We start from the raw sequence: 26,923 nt of genomic DNA on the forward strand, positions 1-26,923 counted from the left end.
AACTGGTGTAGCAGAGCCTTGAAGTACTAACACCTACATGAGAAGGCTATGTTAACCATCTCTGTCACTCTGACACACATCGCTAGAGAAAATATTAAAATCAATAAATAAATTATGAAGATAATGAAAATAAGGAAAAATCTGTTGGTATTTTATCATTCATATCTTTGTATACTATTTAATATAATTGCCAATCAACTGGCCAATAATTTTTTATTTTATGTAGAAACTTACATACGAAGAGGTCTTAAAATTATTTACGGTTAAAAATTATAATTTAGAGGTTTACATAAATGTTAAATTTGAAGGTTTATTTAACCTTTTTTCGTGTGTGTATACTTTTTATATTTTCTGATTAATTTTTGAAAAAAAAAATGCAGAATATTTTTTTCCATGTAATGAGATATCTTCGACATCTCAATCAAAAAGTTTTATAACACTTAAAAAAATTGTTTAATTCATTTAAAGTACGGTAGGCTTGACAAGAATTTATACATTACATCAATCAAAATAAAACATAATTGATAAATTCTTCAAGTTTCTACTGATAAACACTTGTATCCATTATAATGCTAGAAGTTGAAGGCAATAAATAAATGTCAGTGCAACATTATCCAGCAATTGCCCACTAGTGGCGGCATCTACAGTTCAGTTCACTAATGCTGAATCATGAACTATTGATACTCATTTCTGTCACAATATCATTTTACATAAAAGTGCTGAGGGGGAATGATAGTTATTAAATTTAGGGGTATCCATCAACACTACAAAGTAAGAACTCATTGTACAGAGTTGTTTAGTTAACTACCTAATTTTGTTTCAAGAGCTACAAAATGAAATATAATATGTTTGTAATTTGACATTTTTATAATTAAACAGAATGTAGAAAAAAAAGAATTTTCTTCCCTTTTAAAAAATACTGGTATCCACGATTTAGTATTCAAATCCGAATAAAAGCAATTACGTTTATTAGAATTTGAAGATTAGAACTTCAACTTTGAAATCAACTGATTAATGGCGATGAGTTTACCACTAGGCCTGGTGGGTTCATTTGATTTTTAATTATTTTTATGAAATTATTAATTAACTAACATAAAAATAAAATATAAGAAAACTTGAAGGAATATCTTTAAAAGGATAAGATTGAATTTAGGAAATAATGCATTTTAAAGAACATAAACGGTACTTTAAAGAAAAATTAATGAATTATTCTTTATTATTTTTTATATTTTATTATCTTTATTATTATGCTTGCAAAGGTTGAAATTTAAAGATAAATTAACTTTATATATTTATTGTGTGTTTGCTGATTGGACATAAACACAATTGTATTCAGAAAATATTACAATTTATTAGTATTACTTTGCTGCGGATTTAAGAAAGTGATTTGTTTTTTTAAGTTTTTTTGTAACAAGGATAGAAAAAAAAGAAGCTTGTACATGGAAATGTGAAAATGGAAATATGTGCATATGAAAAATGCCATGCCTGATTGGGATTTGAATCTGGGATCTCTGGATGAAAGGCTGAGATGCTACCTCTCTGTCATGGAGATCAGTAATCCATCACTGAACCTGCACTAGTTTTGAGAAATCTGGGGTGAAAACCAATAAATTGGGGTAAAAACCCCTGTTTTTTATGCTTGATGTGCAATTACTTTGTTACTTGTCAGGAGTTTAACTCTGATCAAAATGGTGTAAGATAGGTTGAATAAAACAAAGAAAAGTTAGAAAAATTAAATTCTTATTTAGAATCAGTACATTACTAAATTTGTTAGAAAAGTACTTATTTAATGTAAACAGAAACCAAACTCTTTTTTGGTTATGTGACAAATTTGTACAAAAAAAATTTTTGTTAAAAAGATTTAAAAAACTGGAAATTGTTCCAAATTTGTAAAATAAATGAAAATTACTTAGGTAATAATTTTTTTATAATGATTTCAAAGTTGTTAATAAAATAACAAAAGCTAATCAACGATGCACAATACTCAATCGGTGTTTAAAGCATTCTGTAAGGTATGTTAAATATATCGAGGACTTTGAACTGCGCTATCGTTAGCAAAGGTTTTCTGTGAATTTTAGTTTGAACATGATCAGTTTACCATTGAAGTAATGCAGTACTTATTTACAATAGAGGAATATGCAAATATGGTATTAATTTTGGAGTTGTGTAATGGTAATGCGATAGCTGCTGCATTAGAATATGAGATACATTTTCCGAATTGCAGGGTTCCATATCCTAAAACAATTAGCACGATTTTTCATAAACCAGCTACAAGCATTCTGTCCAACACGACACTATTATTGGTTCAGAAAAGGTGTCAGCACACAAAATCTTTCTAAGCAGATTGGAGTTTTCATTTGATGGTTTGAAGGATACTGAAAATAAGTTTTATCCTTAATAACTGCCAGTTCAACATCTGAACCCAGGAGATGGTCCGCTTCACTTGGAGATTTACAACTGATGTAATACAAATCGACAACTAAAGTATGTTTTACTTTCTGACCAGGCAATTTTTTATTTTATTCTTAATATACACAGCTGTAAATAAATTACTTTATACACTTTACAAGGATTTTTGATTTGAAAGAATATATATATTTTTTTTAATTTTCAGTTTTATAAGTAGATACAACATTGGAAATAATATTAGTACGATTAAAAATTTCTAGAATGTATCATTAACGACGACTGGTACAGGAAGAGCAAAAAAAAGGGCTATAATGAACTAAGAATAGTAACAAATTAAAATTGCATATGTTATTGAAGGCTGGAAATATTATAAAGGTGTTGATAGGATTAATAAATTTGTAAATATGAAAGTTAAATTGAATCGCTGGATCTTCAGAGATTTTAATATATCCCTGTTTTTCAGTCTCTTGTAAAGAAAATATTTTACTGAAAAAGAAATTTTTAATTAAAAATTAATGGCTTGAAAAGTTTTAAAGAAAAACTGTTTAATGTTTCAGAAGAAACATATTAATAATTGGATTTTTAAAAAATTCTGTTTAATATAAACCTTTATTCAGTGCTTATAGATAATTAAATGAGTTACATTATAGCAGTAAAATATTTTTTAATTTTAATCAGTTACTGTATTGTGTATGTGAAATTTCAATTTGTTATATATTAAATAAAACTTCCTATATTAAGTTTTTTCTTTGTTCTGTATGATGTATAATGTAATATTTTATTTTTTTAGCATGTATAATTAATATGCAAATCTGATATGATTTTCTGAAACCGTGTTACTCAGAAATGATGTTCGTAATGTATTCAGTTATACTATTTGATTGACTGCGAACCTTTACTGATCTTGTCCAATTTATTTTCATGGCTTATGTTTTCAGTTTTCATATCTATATGAATCGGATGAAGAATTCTCTTCTAATGCTTGTCCTTCTTTTAGGTATAATCAAATACAATAACAGAATTAAGAAATTAAACTGAACATACATAAAATAATTACAGGTAATTAGATTTAATATGCTTCAACTTGTATAATGGCTTATGCTTACTCAAATTTTATGTTATGAAAATGTTCAATTTTTCGCACAGTTAATTTTTGTTTAATGTCTTCTGCTTGGTTATTTTGATTATATTAAATCTTCCCTATAGAAACTATCATATTATTTGATTGAAAAACTTAATTCATTTTAATATTTTACAAGTAATGTATTTTTTATTGGTAAAATACTTTTATTTATAAAGGTCAAAAAAATGGTATTTTTATTGCCTATTTTAAAATTTAAGAACTTAAAAGCATAATTTCCAGTATTGTTTCCATTTTTCAACATATTTGTTTTTCTTTATACATTCTATTCTATTTCTATTTCTATTTCTATATCTATTTCTATTTCTATTATACTATCTTGAAATTCGTCCAACTGGTTTTTTACGTTCTCTTTTACTTCTTGTTTGGAAGTTTTTCTTTTATTACATTCTGGATAGTAAACTTATTAAGTTTATTCTTATAGTTGCAATTAATGCAGTCCATTTACATGTTTTGCACAGTGAACTGTGTTTCTTTTCTTAAATTTGTGGCTGAAGTTTGTCGAAAATGGGGGAGATTGTTGTAGGTCTTTGAGATTATTGTAGATGGTTTTGATTGAATGTTATTTATTTTATTTTAAGATTATACTACTTCACTTGTGGTGCATCTTGATTAATTTAAGTACTGTTGTGTAGTGTCTTTTAAGGTATATATGTTTAGATATGTGTCTTTCATTATTTATATTATAATAAATCTGTGGTTTTTTATCATTTTATCCCTGGCTTACAATACTTGTTCATTGTTTCCTAGATATTGTGCCTCAGTTAACTTTAGTGCTACAATAATCTTTTTTGTAAATTAATAATAATAATAATAACAGTAATAAAAATATAGCCTTTATTATATATATTTTACATAAAGAAATTACATTACCAATATTCACAATTATATATCCTATGCATATTCATTGTTTACAAAAACAAACATCTTTTCCCAAAGTGTTACCATATTTGCCATACTTTATAATTAAGTAAAATATGTAAATCTTCCCATAAAGAAATAGTTATATTTTTTAGTGACCAGTTTCTTTAATCTGTTATTCACTTCCTCTTTGCTTCTATACATTTCAATATTTCCTATGATCCATCTTACTAAGATGATTTAATCTCCCTTTTTTAATTTCATTCCTCCCATCTTGTTAATTGTCTACCCTTTATGCTTTTCCTATTTAAAGGTATCTTTCCATTAATAACTTATTCCATCAATCATTTTCGCTTCTACACAAATGTCTCCAACTGTTCTCACTTTAGTTTCCTAATCAACTCATGAATACCATTGTCTGTAACAGCTAGAAGTAGAAAAACTGCAGTATAGTTTCCTTTATAATCTCACACCTGACTGTGTTTTTTTTTTAACATTTAATATAGTCCATTCAACTCTGCCAGTGCTTCTTTGTCACAATTATATTTCATTTTTTGATTTTTCATAGTAGACTAAGTTTAACACTGATATTTTGAGATTGGACAGTAAATATCATACTTTTCTACTGAACTGCTACTTTTCTTTCATTAAAGTGACATATTTGACGAAAGGACTTCACATCTTTGAATTTTCTTGGATAGTCCAGTATGAAAAGGTATAGTATGTCTTCAGTAATGTCTACTTTACAGGGTCCTAATCTTGTTATCTTGGGTTTGATATTATTTTAGTTTTTGTAGAACTAAGATTATGGCCCATCTCTTTACAAGCTCTTTCTAATTCCATGAATATCTTAATCAATTCCTCCAACATTGGTGTCAACACTGCATATCCACAGATTTCAAGTAGTTAAGGCACTTCCCACTTATTGTATATTTTCTATCTGAAAACTTTTCCAGTATAATAAAAAAACACAGTTGGTGACAGTGCATCCCTTTATCTTTAATATTTCTTAATAGGAACAATTAAAACAGTACTTTACAATACTATTTCAATAAATGCAGTATTTTTGTTACAATACTCTCTTAAATTCATATTAAAAATACATAATAAAACCAAATCTATTATCTCTAGAGCTGAAAACCTTTTTGTTATGATAGAGATAATCAAAAGTTTTGACAAAATCCATAAAGTTTAAATTTAAGATTAAAATTATATCTTTTAACTGGTTTATAGTGTAAAAGACAGAATGCTGAAAATTCTTTCCTAAAACCAGCCTGCTCTGCTGTTAAGTTCAACTTTATTACCCTTAATATTCTTTTATGTAGTAGTCTATTAAATAATTTACATACTGTTGTTTTCATTGATGTGGTCCTATAGTTCTCTATTTTATTCGTCGCCCTTCTTAAGAAATAGTATGAACTAGTCTAGCTTGCTTTCATTTTGACCTCTTCTTTGATTAGAATTTCATAAAAGATAGCATAAAACTCGGCATTAGATAGATCAAATTAAATTATAAGAGAAGCCAATTTTCTTTACTCTAGTTACTTTAACCTTTTTTGTATTAGACCCGTTGGGTTGAAGACTGAAGAAGCCTGTATGTGCTATACTTTGACTGAATTCTCTGAGTTAAGGAATCAGTTACAGATTTATTATGTCTCCAGGTTTATAGATGGAGTAGTACTTATAGTTCGGCTGAACCAAAGTATCTGACTAGGGAAGAAGGAAATAAATAAGAAAAATGAAAGGTTGGAAAAGATAATTGACCAAAAGTGGGACTTTAACCCTTCTAGATGGCCAGCCTCTGTGGCGCAAGTGGTAGCGTCTAGGCCTTTCATCCAGAGGTCCCGGATTCGAATTCCGGTCAGGCGTGGCATTTTCACACACGCTACAAATCATTCATCTCATCCTCTGAAGCATGCCTAATGGTGGATCCAGTGGTTAAACCCCCCCACCAAAAAAAAACCCTTTTAGATGATCTGAATATAGCTGCTGTATAACTCTTAAAGAGTTATCTCGTAAAAGAGAGAACTATCTACCGCATTTTTTTGTGTGATGGCTGGTATTAGTGTTGATGAGATTCAGACTAGCACTTGTGAAGGTTGGAGAACTACACGACAACTGTGAGAACTCGTGTTATAATAACTACATTTCTGTTTCAAACATTGCATATCTTGAAACCTCAAGAACTAGATTGACACTAAACTAAGCAAAATTGCACCATTTTCATAATCATGCACATTAGAAAAATTTAAAAGATTCTACATGAGTTTTTGTTTTTTGAGTTCTTAGCAATTTTGCATAGGTATTTCCTTGTTCTGGGAATTAAAGCTAATGTGGATTTAACGTGATAGCCAATTTGTAAGTATAATCAGTCTTACCCACATTTCCTTTCTTTAATTAGTGTGAAATATATCTTCAAGTTGGATTCAACAAAAGATTTATTACTTTTTATTTGGTAGTGAGGAGAGGTGTACATAAAATTTAATTAAGTGAAAATGGAACCTTGAAGATATTATAACGAAGTTGGTATTAATTTTATTGTATAAGTACAACCTAATAAGTTGAAAAAAGTGATGAATAAGTTGTTGAATTGTACTTATAAAATTGTTTATAATTTTATGTATGTTTAATTCTGTATGGAAAAGTCTTGCATATGTACCACTAAGATACTCAGCTGCCAACTAATAACGGTAAGCAGCTCTTCAGTTTGGAAATCTATGAAAGAATAATTCTTTAAAATTAATTTTTATTAAATAGTATTTACTATCTATTAAATACTATCAGTTTTTTATGATAAAACTATCATTAGAGTAAAATTTAAATTAAAAACATGCTACATTTTTGTCCACGATGTTTGATGATTTATTTAAAATATAAACTTTTGTAACTTAAACGTAACCAAATTGTATAATAAAATGTAATTAAAGCTTAATTTTGAAATAAATTTTTACATATTATTTCAGTTAATAAGTCGTAATAAGTTGTCTCTTTAATGGCATTCTTTGGACAATGTATTTCCTATAAGGTGAGAAGGTGTCACAAATAACGATGGTCCAAAAACTAGGCAAACTTGTAGAAGATATATCTTTGTATAGACCTATCAGTCTTTTACCGAATCTCTCTAAGAGGCTATTCCTCAGATGAATTAGATCTATTTTAGTAGAAGGGGTTGCTATTACTGACTACTATTTTGGTTTCTGGAGTGGGCACTCTAGCACTGCAGAAATTCATGGAATTGTTGATGTCAATGATGGTTGTTCAGAAATGAAGGAATATTGCTCGGCAGTATTTTTGGATATTCAACAGGCCATTGATAAGGTATGGTTGTCTAGTCTGCTTTACAAACTTATAATGAGTCTACCACAACCGTATTATTTGTTATTACACAACTGCCTTGATAGAAGGTTCTCGCAGGTTAAATATGGCCAAGAGTTATCAGGCTTTTTTGATACAAAATTGGGGGTTCAGCCGTGGGCCCAGGCTTGCATTCATTCTATTCTACTGATCTTCCTAGTATGGAAAATGTCACTCTTGTGACTTTTGCTGATGACACTGCAAGTATGGTGGTTGAAGTTAACCCAACATTTGCACTACGGAAACTGCAATCGGAGTTAGACCTCAGTTTATAGCTAGTCAAATGGAAAGTTAACATTGCAAAGTTGAATCATCTAATGTTCATGATGAGGAGGGAAGTTTGCCCATGAATCTGCATAAATGGAGTTCACATCTCTCATTTGAACAACATACAATACCTAGGACTTCATTTAGACTGCTGACTAACATGGAAAAATCATGTAAGAGAAAAGAAAAACCAATTAAACATCAGGCTTAGATGGTTCAACTTGTTATTAGGAAGAAGGTCTGTGTTATCATTAAATAATTAATATTATGTGGAAGGTATTTCTGGAAGCCTCTCTTTCACCTAATTATTACTCTGTACAATTTACGTGTAGTTTCATTGTTCAGGAAACTGATTGTAAATAAGGGAATATAAAAAAAAACAAATTATTTCGGTTTGTCGTTGCAAAAGTTTATATTATAAAATTAAAAACATAAAAAGTAAATAGGAAGTCGGGAAGCAATTTATTTTAACTCATTAATAAAACAGAACACGATGTAAATTACGGGTGTATTTACTAATTGATGTATGTTTGTTAAAATAAACTAGCGGTACTCATTTCAATGTTATTACGGGCTGCTATTGTTAGTACCAATTAATTGGACTACTAGAAGAAAAAATAAAACAATTGTTAAATGTGTAGAAGAGTAGTCGAATGATATTTTAACTATATATGGGACCAGTCATTGACAATATCCAAGCATCTACACATACTCTTGAATGTGAGGTAAAGATGACGCATGCGCGTCTGTTTGTGTGCTAAAGTTTTAACCACTAGTTGCGCGTCGTCCATCTGTCTGATCGGTTGTGTTTACTGCTTAGTGGTTTTGTCTTCATACGAGCGACATATTCACTTAACTGCATAAATGTTTCCGGTGTTAACAAACAGTATTTATTGAAATTATTTCTGCTCGCATTGTTGGTAAGTCTTTTTATTCTTCTTCTATCCTGTAAATTTTATAAAAAATATCGTTATAAACGATTTAAATTTATAAATCTTTTCCACGTAATTAATAGGGGTCCTAAGATTTAATCGTAACGTAACGTATTGTTTTAATCGTAAGATGTGTGTTAGTCTTTGAATTTTGACTTTTTCGATTGTGGACAATGATCATAAGTAGTTTTTCGATAAGTTTTGTTGAGTTGTGATAATTATTATTTTCGATGGTTAGTCTTAAAGTCGAAGGTAATTTTAAACAGTTTACATCTTTTGGGATAATTGAATTAATTAGTTATCTTAAAAAATTCTGAATAAATAAAACTTGGTGATATACAGAATCAAATTAGTTTGATTCTTAAACAATTTTTAATTTAAAACTGTCGGATGACTTTCTCTCTTATGTCGTTATTTTAAAATGATTATAAATAAGGAAAATGATGCGTACGTAAACTGAATTACATCTCTTTACCTAAATTTATGTTGTTGCTGGCAATGATTTTTATTTTTATAAATTTTCTAAATAGTGCTATTTTCATTAATTTTTAAACATCCATAATTTAAAAAAAATAAAATAATTTCACGTGAAAAAAATGTTGTAGACAAAAATATTGTCGTAAATGTTTTTCTTTAATTATTGTTATTTATTTATTGGTGGTAATATTTAACTAATATTGTTATGTTTCTTAAATCCATATTAAATGTTAAACCGAATTGAATGCAATTTGTTGCATGTACTATTCTATTATCAAAAAAAAAAAAATTATAAAAACAAAGAAATTATTAGTTTTATCAATTATTGTGTAATGTTGCTGGGAGAAAAAAAACATCTAGTATTGTAATTAAATAATTTTTTTATTCACATTTGTTTATTTTTATTTATAAAAAAATAACAAAACATGTAAATTGTACTTATGGCAGAGTTTGTAATATTTTTCAAAAATTCCTTGTATCTGCTTTTAAAACATTTACTTATTTTTATTAATTTTAATTTTTTAAATATTTATATAATTTTTTTTAAGGAATACTCCATAAATTAATAAAATATGTCGGCAGTTGGTCTTTAAAATTACTTCTACAAAAATCGAAAGTAGTTTTGATTTAAAATAAGATTTATCTCTTTACGATTCAGTTTATTCTAAGCTTATTATCTTAATAAATTATCTGGTAATAATATATTACAAACAAGATTATCGGCTGATTTGTATTTTCATTTTTAAGGGTATATCTACATAATTGTACCGTATTGTATTTTTTATAAGAGAACAAAACAAAAATAGACAAATTTTATCAATAAAAGCTATTAATTTAAAGTACATTTTTTAACCAGTTTTCAAAAAGCTTTAAAAAAAATTATTCATATTATACATCAGAAACTAGTCCATTGATTTTTAATAAAACAAAAACAAGATGATACGGTATAATTTTTTTTTTTTTACCTGATACCGCCACATAAGCTTAAATCTTGTGCGTGGGATAAGGAAATGGAATTTTGTAGCGTATGAAAAATGCCATACCTCACCGGGATTCGAATCCGGAACCTCCCGGATAAAAGGCCGAAACACTACCACTCCACAATTTGTCGCGATTCAAATATATTGTACCATTGTACCAGACGGTTTTTATATCTTAATTTTATGGTCATATCTCGTATTCTGTATGTTACAGAAAAAAACAAGCGAGAAATTACACACACACCATATATATTGTTAATTTATTATTTATTAATTTATTAATAATTTATTTTATTAATAATTAATTTATTTTGAAAAATACATTAACTTAACCTGATATCGAAATTTATAAAAATTTTATTTTTAGTCTGTGTTGTATTGTCATGTAATTTATTCGATGAAAAAACGTTTAAAACTGTTGCAAATTTGTATAACTGACCAATTGTATAGAATGTATTAGAATGAACAGATTTTTGAGAAATTTAGTAACCTAAAAACATCTAAGTCGTGAAAATAAATTTTTTAATTCATATAAATATTTTTTATTTTTATCACATGCAGAAAATGTATTAGAGAATGAATCTCCGAATATTTCGGGAATTTCGGGAAATTTTTTGCAAAAGAATATAGTCTTTTTAGCAGTTATTCGGTGCATAAGTGGTTCAATTTAACAATATTTTTTACTTTTGTAACTGCAACATTAGAAAAATGTAATTTATATAATCGTACTTTCACAACGCTGCGTTGTTTAATAACCATTACTGTGCATAACTTTGAAGTTTACTATTATAATATTTTACAAACGAAAAAGAACATTGTTCTCCAACATAGGAGTTATTTAAAATTATTTAAGTTACATTTTAAGTGAGTGTCCGTTTGTTTATTTTCCTGTTTAATCATTAATGTTTGGAATTTAATAATTTGGTAGACAGTTTATAGTTTGGCTGACAAAAAAACATCTGAGATTAAGACAATACAGTTATGTAAATTTAATTTGTTTTTATAAATAGGTTTATATTATTTGTCAAATTTTTAAAAAGTTGTTGTTTTCTATATAAAACTATTAAAAAAATCGTTTAATAAGAAAATAATATATTTATTTATTTAATAAAACCGCTGAAAAATACGAGTTACACCATTTTTAATTTTTGTGATTTTCTAGTTACATGACCAAATTAAAAAAAATATATATTTAATTTATTTGATGAATTAAATTAACTAAAGTAAAAATACGTTATACGATACTTTACAACAAAAAAGGCTTAAAGGATTTTAAGTAGATATATATTTTAGGTCGTATTCACGCATCTAACGGGTCTTTCAAAAAATATTTTGTCTCCGTCCTCCGGCCCAAAATTAACAGTTTTCTTGTATCGAGACGATTTATTTTTCATTCTAATCAGCAATTTAAAATTGTTTGTTATAAAACAAAAAGTATAAACTTTTATTAATTTTTCTGGCAGTTGAAATGAAAGAATTAAAAAAGCTTTTACTTATAATCTTTCATCAACTGCCAACTGTACCGAAATTGTTATTACTGTTTCAATACGGTACCTAGAGGCGGTAAGATAATATTTTTTTATATGTTAAAGTTTACCGGTGGTTGAATTTATAGGCAAAACGACCTGTAATTTGATACTGATACGGGGAAGGTTTACGTCCTTCATTTTTTTCGCATTTTTTCACATAAAAATTACTTAATGTAGAGTGTTTTATAATAATTGATGAATAAAACATTAGAGAAAACACACTAACATGTTGTTTTATACCGGCCATTTTAAATATATTAAAATATTAGTCAAGGTTAGCGAGCGAAGGTTAATGACAAGTAAAGCAATAAGGGATTGGAAAATGCACCTGAGGTGTGTGTGTGTGTGCGTGTGCTGATCATTTATTAAAAAACACAAAAAAGGTAGGTGGTACAGGAATGACGGTAGAAATAGATGAATTTTCAAAAAGAAAATTTCTCATTTTCAAAAAGGAAGTACAATAGAGGCAGAATTCTTCCAAATCAGTGGGTATTTTAAAGTATTTGCAGAGAACTTATAAATATAATTTATCCAAACAACCTACGCTCGCTTCGCTCGCTAACCTTGACTAATTAGCAGTAATGTTTTGATAATTTAAATTAAATATTAAATTCAGTAATTATTGCGATTATTGTTTTTCTAACGTATTATTAGATTATTTTTATTGAATTATACGGCTACTACGGTAATTCTCTAATGTTTTATTCATCGTTTATTATAAAACATGCTATATTAAGTAGTTTTTATGCGAAAAAAGTGGGAGGCGTAAAACGAAAAAGTACCAGTTAGTGTTTTTTTTTTAAATGTAAATGCGAGATTTTATTTTTCGATATATGAGGTCTTAACGCAAAAAGCAAAAAAAAAAAAAAAAAAAAGATTTAATTTAGAACATAGCGTAATGTTTTTTGATAATTTTATAACAGAATTACAGACATTATAACGGTTCATTCTCAGATTCTTCCGCTAATCAAACTGACTTATTTTAAATACGATTGCAGGTTATGTTTTTGAAAAAAGAGAGAAAAATAAACTTTGATAATTGTAGTTAAAAAACGTTTTATTTATTATAATATAGCTTAACCTAATAACACATACTTAACCTAATAACTAAACCTAATAACTATAACTTAACCTAATAACATTGCATCATTGAAGAAATTGACATTTCAAAGTATAGGAAGTACATAAAAGAATATGAAAGTTTTAAAGTTATTTAATTATCTGTTAACTTTGACTTACAGTAATGAATCGCAAGAAAAATGAAAGAATAAACCTTATATAATTACTTACAAGTGTTCAATGTGAGCCTTCGTTACGCGGCATTGATCCGACCGGTAGGACAGATCGTTCCATATTTAAACCCGCATGTCTGATGGAAGCAAAAGCTGTTTCATTTCTGTGCCCAAAATCATATAGATTAGTATGTAGGGAGGCATATATACAAGATCCCAATGGAAAAAACAAATGGGGCCAGATCAGGTGACCTTGAAGGCAGCCGCAAACAAGCTGTCATCGGGACCGTGCCGACCGATCGGTTTGGGAAAACGTCATTCAACCGATCCCGTAGAGAGTTAATGCTATTCGAAATCTTATTGCCAAATAACATTCTCCGATCCATCTTGAGGAAAAAGCTGTGTACGCACCATATCCAAATAAGCAACTCCTGTTACATTCTATTCAGAGAAAAAGAACGAAAACTCGCCATCGGGTTATCGCACAGAAAACATTTAATTTTGGGGTGTCCCTTTTGCTTTGTAAGAGATCGTGGGAATTTTCTGACCCCTAGATACAGATATTATGTGTGAAATTTTTACATTTTAAATTTTACATTTTATCTTAAAGGCAAAGTTAACACTTTGCCACTAAGATGAAATGTTGACACAGCACTAAAAACAGTACTACCAAGGTACTCATCTTCATGCTGCAACATTTAGTTTTCGAAATCGGCAGGCTTCAAAGCCTTTCAACAGCTGTAAATGGTATGGATTCGTATGTTACAGTTTCCTTAAACATTCCGCATTGTCATAATCTGCATTGCTAGTTCACGGCTGGCTTTCATGGATTTCTTTAGAACTACACAGAAAATGTTGACGCATTCAAAACATTTTCTTCAGATCGTCCTGTACTCTTTCCTGTACACAGATATCCGATCGTTTCAATCCGATTATGTCATCGACTAATGTTATTACTTGGAAGATCGTAATTAAAATTTCTACGGAACGCACATTGTAATTATAGATTCACATTTAGCAAACTGCAAGGAATGCTTTCTGTTAAAGAGTCGCCATCTTTACTAGTGACGCTGTCAAGCGGGAAGATAAAAAATCAATCTAGGCTATGTTGTACGCAACTAAATGTCTTTTTTTTTCGATTCTATACTTAAATCAACTGTATATCTTATCCAAGAGATATTAAAAATTATAATTATTCTTATTTGTACACGGTAGTTTTTAATGAATGCAAAACATTTAATACAGTTTTGGTCCAAAAATCTTTATCAGTGAGTTTGTGTAATTATTTAAAATGATTGCTTTTAATTCTACATTCTGAAATGGTTAGCGTTCTGTACATATTTCAAGCAAAATTATTAGCAGATGAAGAAAACTTTTGAGCAAAATGAAATTTACGAACGCGTTCGTCGAATAAAATATTATAAGATATAGTAGTTATTTTTACATATCTTCTCCAACCCATGAAAATTCAATATTTACAAAAGTACCTTCTCTACCAGCCTCACCTGATAACTTCTCAACTTGCAGTATTTTCGTTAATAAATAATAACGTTAACAATTTTCAGCATCATAACGAAACGCTTCTTTTATTAAATTAAAAATACTCCTTAATTTCTACCAAACGGAGTTTATTTTTAGAATTAAAAAAAAAGCTCGTAACAGATATATTTTTTATTGTAGACAATCTATCTAAGGATACAATAAATCTTCGAAAGCCAGACTTTTTTAAATGAAAAAACCTTACTTTTAATAAGGTAATGAAGGGAAATAGAATTTATTAATCAAACAGATTGTTATTATTTATTCAAAAGTATGCTAGTCACGTGCGACATTATTTCACGGCCATTTGAATTAAACGGTTTGTATCAAGGGATTTCAAATAATTAAAATGCCGTAGATCTGAGTAAAACGGTAAAGTATTATAAATTTCATCTATTTTGTTAAACGATTAATAACTGAACAATAATATTTTAGTGTTAATAAATTAATTGACATTATTTTGTTAGTGTTTGTGGTATTGTGTTATATTTATCGTTCAATGATTTCTAGTAAAGCTGAAAATATCAGATGCAGTGACTAACAATAATATATTTTATTCTAGTTTATGTATGAAAAAAAAACACTGCTAGTTTTATTAATGATTTTATTTTTAATAATTTTTTTTTATAACATCGTTTTATAAGACAATAAGATTGTTTATCTTATTGTCTCTTATCTTATTTTCTCTAGGTATTTGGCGTGGATCAACGATTATCTCTAAGTGGTTAACGCATCCCATCTTCTTTTGAACATTGTTTTGTAACATTTTTATTTTTTAACTCGTAAAAATATTTTTAGTTATTTATTTATTTCTATGAAAAAGGACACAAATACAAGTTATCTATGCCAATTTATATTAAATTTCATACTGGATAAATACATAAAATGCGCGTAACGGTTGATTTAGAATTTTTTAAGAAAAAAAATAAAATTTTAATGATATTTTATTGAAAAACAACCAAAAATTTGCGAATTTTGTCTAGATAACATTGTAGTAACATTTATTTGTAATATTAAAGTATTTAGAAATGAAAGAAATTAAAAATAAGTAAAAAAAAAAAAAAGCTGACAACACAGGATGTTGGCAGCTGACACACACATACACACTAACACACACACTTTAATTAAAAATATTTATTATTTTATTTAAATATAATATTTTTTCGTTAAATCCAATGGCTCTTAATAAAGCGCGCGCGTGCATACCGTATTTAATTCGCACGGGTGTGGCGGTTCTAGCGGCGACGGTCAGCACTAACTAAACTAATGTAAATTCACAACTTACAAAGAACAAATTTTGTACGGTCGGAATACTAGTGTAGCCGCGAGACTTATCGCAGGTACCAAGTGGACCAGGCGATCGAGTTCGAAACCCAGCCAGACCGAGTTAGTTTTTTACATTTTAAATATTATTAATGTATTTAATTCTACCGTTCACCTGTGACATCACAGCATAGCAGATGGTTACAAAAGCATTTTTTGTGGTGGGGGGTGCAATTTTCCAAATATTGTTATATTTTAATTGTTAACAAATCTACTTAAGAAAATTATGACAATTAGGCGAAATCTCGAGATACCGCGGATGACCTTGCTCTACAGCCTCACCTCCTTGACCTTTCAAGATGAAAATTTAATAGCATCAATACCCCATATATAGAAGTAATCTTACCAAGTTTGGTAAAAATCGGTCCAGTAGTTCTGGATGTATAAGGTGATTTAGAAGTCAACACCGTACGTACGGAACATTAATATCCGGAAAATTTCCATCCTGTTTTTTTGGGATCCTTAGGTATGAAAACATCAAGATCCGGTGAAAACAGCATCTGACCAAATTGGAGCGATTACAGTACTTTCCCTTCTAGAGCTATAGCTGTACTACAGCGCTATCTAGACGGGAAAGTAAACGGTTTTTAAATGGTAAAACTTCTTCAAATTTTGCCGTCACATGTCCGCAAAAATTATTTTTACCTGTTTCTTAAAATAAGTATTTAAACAATTTCTATGACAAAAAACGACTGTTAAGATTATATTATAGGTCTTTTTTTATTTAATTTAATATATTTTTATTTAATCTCAGATCAGTATTAAAAAATAACTCGATCTATGTTAATTTTATTAAACAGATTAAGGCTCATCGATGTACAGTTAATTATAAAATGCATCGTAAATTCTTTCTGCTAAATAAATGTATGTAATATTCGTCAATGTTTGGAAAGCTCAGTTGACACTTTCTAGGACGAGGATGGATTTTTGAACTGGTTTTTCGTTACCTACACCCCTGTCGAGGTACACCCACCGTACTACTAGTAGTATCAACACTGCTTTAGATAGCTAGAGATACTGCGCCTTCTAAATTATGACGAGTAATATTTAGAAAGCGAGTATTAAAATATATTTTATCACGCATATACTTTGTAATAGTTAATGTGAAATGTTTTTTAAACTACTTTAACGTAGATTTCAAGGGTTGTTTATTTTAAATTATACCGTAAATGTATCTGTAGTTTGGTTGGTTATAGCCTCATGTTGTTACGTACTGATATGGACTTACTGTATGGGAATTAGTACAAGGAGACTACCTAATGTAATCTGTCTGTTACTAGCGTTTTCTCATACGTCGAATTCAGTAAACATTGACATTTTTCGTGTGGCTAATGGTAATGAATGGTAACAATATTTTCGGTCGGTGTATTGTCTGCCGTACTTCATGTATGCAGAATTCTAATATTGATTTCTGTCGACTGAAATACCTATAACTGTACATGCTGCATTTAGCTCCCTTTTTATGTTCTATAAATGTTCCTCAAGCTGGATGTCTCTGTAATATTTTATTATATCATTTCATCTATAATTTATAGTTTATAGATCTTCGTAACTTAACCGTTTTATTCTCTATAATCATTAATAAAGAAATTTCTTCTTTTTTAGTTTCGCACCATGCAGTTTCTGAAAAAGGTAGATCATGAGTAAATCTAAGTAAAAAATGAGTTACATAAATGGAAAACAAAAAGGAAAAATTATCTACGCAAATCAAAATTAGTAATCAATTTAGCTCGCAAAATAAATTCAGATAATTTTCTAGACAGCTTGATTTGATAATCAGAATGTTACTTAATAATGTATTACTCAAGTTCTATTCTAAATATCTCTAATATTTAATTTATCACATCTGTAGACTCGTAAATAAAATCAAGTTTATGATCCATGTCTATATTTATTTTTTGATCGCTAAGCTTGACAATTCTGCTTCGTTACTTAGCAACGAATCTAAAAAATACATTTCTTTTATGTTTTTAAGTTCTGAATATTTATTTTTTAACATATAAAATTATAATGTATTATTTTCTTGTAGTGTGTATTTATACGGTTTGATTGTTGCAGAATAATATTTAATTTATTTAAAAAAAAATATTTACGTCCTTTTTTACAAAATTATTATAGAAGTAAATATTATTTTTCATGCTGTTGCATATCTTGTTTAAAATTAATAACTAACATTCCTCTTTGTAATGCAAGATAAGTTCTATCTCCGTTGTAAGTAAGTTGTACTTGCATCTCCGTCGCGGCGTCGCCTGCGCTATATGGTTACTTGCGTTTCTCGTCGCGGTCAGGGATGTTAACAGGTCAGAGAGAGCTATCTAGCCAGGGGGCTCTGCCCCCTTAGACCACTCTGTGTTCATTAAACTTATGCTTGTGAGAATAATAATGATAAATAAAACTTAAATTCTGTTCAACTTATAAAAACTATTTGTGTATTATAATTTCTTCAGAGCAACAGTTTGATTACTACAGGACCCGAAAGTTTTAGTGACTGAAGAATGCGGGTTTCAAAACAATCGAAAAAATCCGTCTTAAAAATATAGTTATAACTAATTCCCGTCCCTCGTAGGGTAAAAATGTATTTTACTCGGTTTCTTAGCCGACAAACACTAGAAGGAGAAGATCGTAATTAGTTTCTTATTTGAAAATTTAAACTAGATCGGGGATACCGGTGTTCTTTAAATGTTGGGTTTCAATTAACCACATCTCAGGAATGGTCGACCTGAGCCTGTACAAGACTACACTTCGTTTACATTCATACATATCATCCTCAATCATCCTCTGAGTTATACCTTACGGTGGTTCCGGAGGCTAAGCAGAAAAAGAAAGAAGGTGCAGCTAGTCTCGTCGCACATACAATAACAGTGGCAATGGCTGTGTCGGTTAAACCGCCGCGCTGTTCTAATGAGTATCTCTTTTAGTGTAGTCGGAAATGTGGAAAGTTTGCAGTCATTCTTCAACTTCCTTTCTTTCTTTACCTCTTTCAAGGTCGAATTTCAAAAATCTACATGAAGATTATGCCCACCAAAATTTAAAAGTTTACATAAACCCATTGTTAGTGTACACTGTAAGAAGAACAAATGAATTTTATACAAAGTTTCATCAATTTATCTTCAATACTTTTAGTTGCGTGTTAATGAATCAGTCAGTCAGAACAAGTTGCTTTGTAGGTACAAATATATAAATAATAAATATTTATTTTTGAAAAAAAAAATTTGATTTCAATAAAGATAAAAAAAAAATAAAAATTAATATATAAAAAAAATTATTTAAAAAAATTTCGTCAGAACGGTTATATTTTTCCAAACTTAAGGTAACTTTTTTAAAGATATATTTTACGAACATCTTACTTTAAGTCAATACTTTTAGCCAATTTTTTTTGTGTTCTGAATACTAATTTACAGTGATATTTACATTAGAACACCTGATAATTAACAACTAATATTGATATCAGAGTATTATACCGATATGTACTGTATTTGTTTTTCGAATTTTATACTGCTCTGTAGTAGTAATTCATAGATTTTTAACACTTCACTGTCAAACTCCCAGTAGCTTGTTTTAAAAATTATGCATTTCCACACTATATTACATCGTATTTTGTAAAATAAAAACTTTCCGACATTTTTAGGTTAGATCTTTAAGAGACGTTCTTATCAAACTAACCTAGTATAACGATTGTTATTAATCGATAGAAATCGAATAAATAATGAAGCAATTATAAATATACATGAATATATTTTTATCAGTACTTTTTTTTATCACATTCATTGATTTTTCATGATACAAATTCATAAATCACTTTCATTGCTTCACTATTATTGTCCACGAAAGTGTTTAATTATTTATTACAAATTAACTTGAAGAATATTTAGTAGTTTGCTATGTCAAAACACTGTAGTATAAGTTATTGCGATCTATGATGAAAGAAAATATAACAGTGTTGCTCACTATCGATACTACCTTGAAACGTGAATGTAATAAATATTTATACAAAAACGAACGGAAATTTAATACGAAAATTGATGATTTCTACTGTAATTTAATTTTACGAAGTTATCTGGTTATGATATTTTTAGTATGCGCATTTTTTACTGCTTTGACGCGTGAAATATGATAGCAATACATGGAAATTACTCCCGCCATAAAATATTTTTCCTTCATATGACAGCTTCTGCTGTCTTCTACACACTGTCTTCCAGCAAGGCGGTATTGCTTCATTTAAAAATAAAGGAAATTTTTTTCGTAGGAACGAAATTCATCAATGTTACTTATCCAGTAATTAAAATATTTTTTTACTTAGATTAAGTCATACTAAACTTACAATAAGTTACTTGAAGAAATTAAAGGGCAAGTTCTTGGGTTTTGGAGACATGCATGTTAAAAATTAATCGTAGGAAAAATTAATAGGAGTCGGCTAGGCAGAGTATCTTGCAGCTACATGTAGCCAAGATGGAAACAGCTACGAGGAAATAAATAATACGAGTGGTTATTATGGTCTTGCACAGCTTTTAGTGGATAGAAGATTCACAATGGGGATGAAGAGATTATGTAGAAGTATGTCTGAGGGTGTAATGCTGTAAAGATTTGCAAATGCAAAAAATAAATCGTTACTATTTGTTAAAGAAATTGGCTTTTTTTGCGGAGATAACAAAGGCAAAATTTGCGGCATGGTATGGTGGGAGTAGTTGAAAAAAATTGTACAAATACATTATGATATATGTTGAATAATACATAAATATTCTGTTCTTAAAAACATAAAAGAATTGTATTTTACTGATTCATTACTAAGCAACGAACCAGAACCGTGAAGCTTAGAGACCAAAAATTAAACGTAGTTGTATATGTATCAGAAACTTGATCCTATCTATAAGTCTAGAGATGTGATATATTAAATATTAGAAACATTTAGAACAAAACTTGAGTAATATATGATTAAATAACATTCTGGGAATAAAAATCAAGCTGTGTAGAAAATTATCTGAACTTATTTTGCGAGCTGCATTGATTACTAATTTTGATTTGCGTAGATAATTTTTCCTTTTTGTTTTGCATTTACGTAATTTATTTTTTACTTAGAATTACTCAAGATCTACCTTTTTCTGAAATTTAATGTTGAGAAACTAAAAAAAGAAGAAAATTCTTTATCCATGATTATAGAGAATAAATTTATCAATTTATGAAGATATATACTATAAATTATAGATGAAAAGATATAATGAAATATTACAAAGGAACATCCAGTTTGAGGAACATCTATAAAATAGTTTTACGATAAAAAAAGGAGCTAATGCAGCATGACGACTCAATACCGACTGAAATGCCTATTACTGTACAGTAATGCAGAAATCAATATTAGAATTCTGCATATACGTATGAAGTATGGCAATAGACCGAACAAAACGTTGACTGCTACATTCATTATCATTAGCCACACGAAAAATGTTAATGTTTACTGAATTCGATGTATGAGAAAACCCTAATAACAGACAAATTACATTAGGCAGGTTCCTTGTGCTAATTCTCGTACAGTAAGTCCATATCACAACGTAACAGCAGGAGCCTATAACCAACTAAACTACAGATAGATTTATTGTTTAATTTAAAATAAACCACCCTCGAAATCTAGGCAAAAAATTTTAGAATACATTTCAGATTATTATCTTCATAATTTATTTTTAAATTTCAGCTGGCGTAAATCAACAACTTATTAATGGCGCTGACTTTGGCAAATAAAAAATATACAGATTTAAGTGAGAAATCAATTCTTTTCTTAAAAGAAAAAATATACTGTTTTTTTGAAGTGGTTAAAAATAAATATTTTCCTTAACCATTTTAATTGTTAAAAAAAGTTTTTGTTAATTTAATGTTAAATTGCGTCAATTTATTAATTTAATTTGTTAATTTAATGTCAAATGGAATATAGTAGTTTGTGTGCGGTATTATAAACAATGGTTTTAAAGATGCTGCGTCATTTTTTTCTAAGAACTTCATTAATTAGTACAGATTTTTAACGATTAAATTTTCTACGCAAAGAACGAGTACAAAAAAAATCAAAAGTATTATGCTACTGTGTTTTTTTCTATAAACATCATAACCGGTTTTAAGTTATAAGAATTAGATTATTTATTTAAGTTTACATCTGGTTGACACAATTTTGGTACCGTCTACATAAAAAAGTCCTGCATAAAAATGTGCTATGTTTATTTTAGTAAAATTTAAGTACCTTAGTTAACTTAATTCTGAGAAATTATTTATATTTATAACAGATTATTGTTAAATTTTGTTTTTGATAAACTTATATAAATAATTGATATGGTATTATTTAGTAATAAAAAAAAACAAAACAAAATAAAATAAAACTGTTTCTCTTTATTGAAATTTATATTTAAATAATTTTTTTAATTTATCAGTTTTTAAGAAAGTTATTTATAGTAGGGTTAGGTAGTGCTAAAATTAGATTAATATAGCTGCCATAGACATCACGTAAAACTTTTTAAAACAACCGAACGATTAAATTTTTAATTTTCACTGTTCGTCACAAGGAAGTATTATGACGTCAAAAAATTCTAATTTACTTTAAAATCAGATTTTTTACTTTCATCTCTTTATAAAATGTAATTTACTGTTGTATTACAAATAGGCTTAAACATATTACGGATAATTTTCAGTTATTTTTATACATTTAAAAAAAAATTGTGTTTATAAAAAATGTTTATAAATAAGTTATTATAAATAAAATTGAGATTAAGTTTAGATATGTTTTTATTTTCGTTAAATCAATATTTACCAGACCTGTGGGAAAGCCCACCGGGCTGGTCTATTGGTTAACTCGTCATTGAAAATCAGCTGATTTGCAATGATCAATCAAAATCAATCAAGAATTCTAAGGTTCAAATCCTAGTAAATGCAGTTACTTTTATACGGATTTGGATACTAGATCGTGGATACCGGTGTTCTTTGGTGGTTTGATTTCAATTAACCACACCTCTCAGGAACGGTTGACCTGTAAAAGAGACTGTAAAAGAATACACTTCATTTACATTCATACATATCATCCTCATTCATCCTCTGAAGTAATACCTTATGGTGTTTCCGGAAGCTAAATAGAAAAAGAGAAAGAGACCTGTGGAAAGGAACGGGTGACGTACGTAAACTGAAAAGCATTCGTCACCCGGATAAAGGTGGTTCAACATGTAGTCTTGTATATAATTATTATCAATTAATCCCTCTATTCACTGTTTCACAAAATAATACTTCTGAAAAGTTAAAATATGATACAAATTGGTTTTATCTATGAAATAAATATAAGTAATAATTTTATTTTTTATAAATTACGGTAATTTTTTTCGAAATCTTGTGTTCGAAATAGTTAAAGATCATTTGTTTCAAAGTTTTTAAATTTTTTCTAAAAAAAATATTTAACCTATTATATCTATTAATATTAAAAAATGAACAGCAAATAATAAAATTAAAGAACATGGAGCGTGGAAGGATTTAAATTCATAGTTCAATATTTACAAAGTATGAAACGCATAATGGGATTTTTATCAGTGTACAACTCTTGCAGATAGGCGATATATATATATAAAATTTGATTTTAACATTTCGATTTTTTTTAAATTTTGACTCGGATTTAAAATTTCTTTTTGCAATTTTTTTTTTACTTTAGATATTAATTAACAAGTACCTTAATGTGGATGTTCTACGGATTTATGCACTTCCCGCATCCTATATATCTCGATATTTTATGATTTTGTCTGGAAACTCACCACTACTTTCATAAGAAATCGTTTGTAAAGTCTTAAGACTTTCCTTGATCTCTTGGAGGTGATTTGCCTATACCACTTACCATATTTCAACTGTCTACCTCTTTCATTCGTTATATTTTTTCTGACATCCATCGGTAGGATTCACGTTCTCAAGGAACAGTTCTTTCTGAGGTTTTAATCAATGTGCATAAAAGTCTATAATGTTGTATCAAAATGTGCTTTAACCGTTAAATCTTAATTAGCATCATCATTTGGTTCGTAAACAAACATAAAATAAAAAAATATCATTAAAAATAAATTTTTAATTAATTTTTATTGACTCTTCAATCTTCTCCCACCTTTAAAAATTTTTTTCTTATTTCTCATGAACTACCACTGAAACTAGTCCATTGAGCATCTTTATTTTTTCTACAGATTTCCAAAAGTGATGCTGTCCTTCTTTGTTTCAGTCAATGGATAGAGTCCTTGTGTCCGAGCGCAAAAATAAATAATGTTGAATAATAATTTCTTCTTTTTTTTTTGCGGAGGGAGGTGGAAATGCATTTACGCACGGAGTGTCGGGCTCCTGCTGATGGTATTATCCAATCACTATCAGCAAACTACCGACTAAAATCACCCCCCTCCCCTTTCTACCAGAGCTCGACCCGGAACCGTTTAACACATTACGTCCGGCGGAATCCTCCTATACCAGCCTGAGAAGGCCGATACCTAATTTTCAGGACTATTCAGGTCACCCTTCTTGGTCCTGAGAATGCTGCCGTCGAATCGGGTCACACTCCCTCAGCTGCTCAGGTTACGGAGCATCATCGCAACCACGTTGTGGGGTTGCGATGTATAACAGTTAACTGTAATGTGTAATCCAAAAAAATTAGTATGAATTTTTAAACCGTACGGTAAGAGTCTCGCAGATATCATTTCTTCCGCTGAAAAAACAAAGATTTCTGTAATCCAAATAAAACTGTTTTTAACAAAACGATACTGATATCAAAAAAGATAAGACACTACATTTCTATTATCAAACTCTCTTATTAATTTAGAATTTTCTTTAAAAAATTACATGTTAAATATATGTAATAGACAATAGATATACAGTAATATATAATAAATAATTTTTAAGCGTTCCATATAATAAAAAGAAAAAAGACAAATTTGTTACGAAACTCTTACCGGCCCTATTCCATTTATTAAACAACGAATAATGCATATCAAATTTACAAAAATAATACAGTTCTTATAATTAATTATTCGTTGTTTAATAAATGTAATCGGGCCGGTAAGAGTTTCGTAACAAAATTTTCGTTTTTTTCTTATTATATGGAACGCTTAAACATTATTTATTATCTATTATTGTATACCTATTGTTTATTACATATATTTAACATGTATATTTTTTAAAAGAAAATTCTAAATTAATAACAGATTTTGATAATAGAAATGTAGTGTTTTACCATTTTTGATGTCGGTGTCGTTTTGTTAAAAACACCAAAAGAATTTTTTTTTGGTGTCCATTTTATTTGGATTACAGAGATTTTTGTTTTTTGAGCGGAAGAAATGATATCTGCGAGACTTTAGTACGGTTTACAATTTCATTGTAATTTTTTTGGATATCACCGCATTTTGCTAGATTATTCTTTTATTTTTTATGAATTACTCATTGTTATCTTATGGATTTATTATTAAAATTTATTGCCTTTGTAGAACAAAAAGAATTTCAAGTTCAATTTATTTGTTGATAGTCATATCATTCACTTCATACCATATTTTTCCTTTTTTAATAAAACTCGTATAATGACCTTTACGAATCGAAGATCCGTGATGTAATATTTCACTTATTACTTTATAAATGTTATCCTCGATTTTTATCGTTAAATTCAATTTTACCAATCGAATTTACTTCTGTTTTATTTATTTATTATTTTTTTTATATAAAACTAGTATAATCTCTTGTAAACTAACACTTTTATTTTTTTTAAAGAAGTGATGGGAATTAAAGAAATTGTTTCATCTTCCAGTACTTTCATTTTCATAAGAGAATTTACAATTAAAACAAGCTGTAGTATATTTTCTTTCAAATTTTATTATTTCAAGTACATCATCAAGTTTTTGCACGCTACATAGTACTATCAAGTACTGCTATATAGCGACGCGATTCGTAAAGTATATTAAAGAAATGAATAAAATGACATATTCGAGTCCCGCATTCATGAAATGGAAAAAAAACGTTGTGTAACAAAAATTCGAAGTATTTTTTAAAAGTTTTCTTTATTACAAATCTAATTGATCTGAAATATAACGTTTTCATGGTTATTTTATTTATTTTCCCTCCATTTTCATTTCACTGTTAGTTTAGGTCATGTTTAGAACTGTAAACGTAGTTCGTTGACTTCGTCGCTTCTTACCGACGAAGTTCTTACAAACTCCGTGATAGTATAATTGCGAATAATAATAATCTAACTCATTATAATCGTTCTAATTAAACTATCTTCCGCCGTACAATTTTTTTTGTTGTAGTTCCGGTTGCAAAAGTCTGGACTAAAAGGTGATTTAATATTCAAGTAAATTCACAGTTGTTATTTAAAATAATTTGCTTTGAAATAAATTTTCTTATGCAAACACTTGCACATATGCAAGTGTTTGGATAAGAACATTCAATATATATATATATACAAAATAATAAAATTCATTATTAGGTTATCATATTAATTTTTACTCCTTTGAAATTCTATTGTTTTTAAGAATTTTTATTTTATAAATTTTTTTTCGAGCAACGATTGTGTACCGTTCAATATTTGTTTAAGCCTTTTTGTTAGCCACAATAACATCAGCCGGCGTTTCTATTTTTTTTTTTGTTTGATGATATCGCCACACAAGCTTGAAGCTTGTACGTAGAATATGAAAATGGAATTCTGTAGAGTATGAAAAATGCCATGCCTAACTGGGATTCGAACCCGGGACCTTCGGATGAAAGGCCGAGACGCTACCACTCGCGCCACAGAGGCTGACAATCCTTTTCAGTGGTTGTATTGCTTTATTAGACGCTCTGTTTTTAAAAGTCTTCTGTTAATCGATTATTAGAGATAATTAAAATATCTGTTCTAATAAACGATATT

General features: G+C 28.7%; 1 protein-coding gene across 1 annotated transcript in view; it reads left to right on the top strand.

Annotated features, from left to right (window-relative positions):
* The first annotated feature begins 8,801 nt into the window (after positions 1-8,801).
* Positions 8,802-26,923, top strand: part of Ac76E (adenylate cyclase type 2 Ac76E) — a 778,210-nt gene continuing 760,088 nt past the window's right edge. Inside the window, exon 1 of the mRNA XM_075368679.1 lies at positions 8,802-8,952. The gene's annotated coding sequence lies outside the window, so the exon portion shown is untranslated. The remainder of the gene's footprint in view (positions 8,953-26,923) is intronic.

Source organism: Lycorma delicatula, chromosome 6 (assembly GCF_047948215.1).
Source record: "Lycorma delicatula isolate Av1 chromosome 6, ASM4794821v1, whole genome shotgun sequence".
In the NCBI taxonomy this organism is placed as follows: Eukaryota; Metazoa; Arthropoda; class Insecta; order Hemiptera; family Fulgoridae; genus Lycorma; species Lycorma delicatula.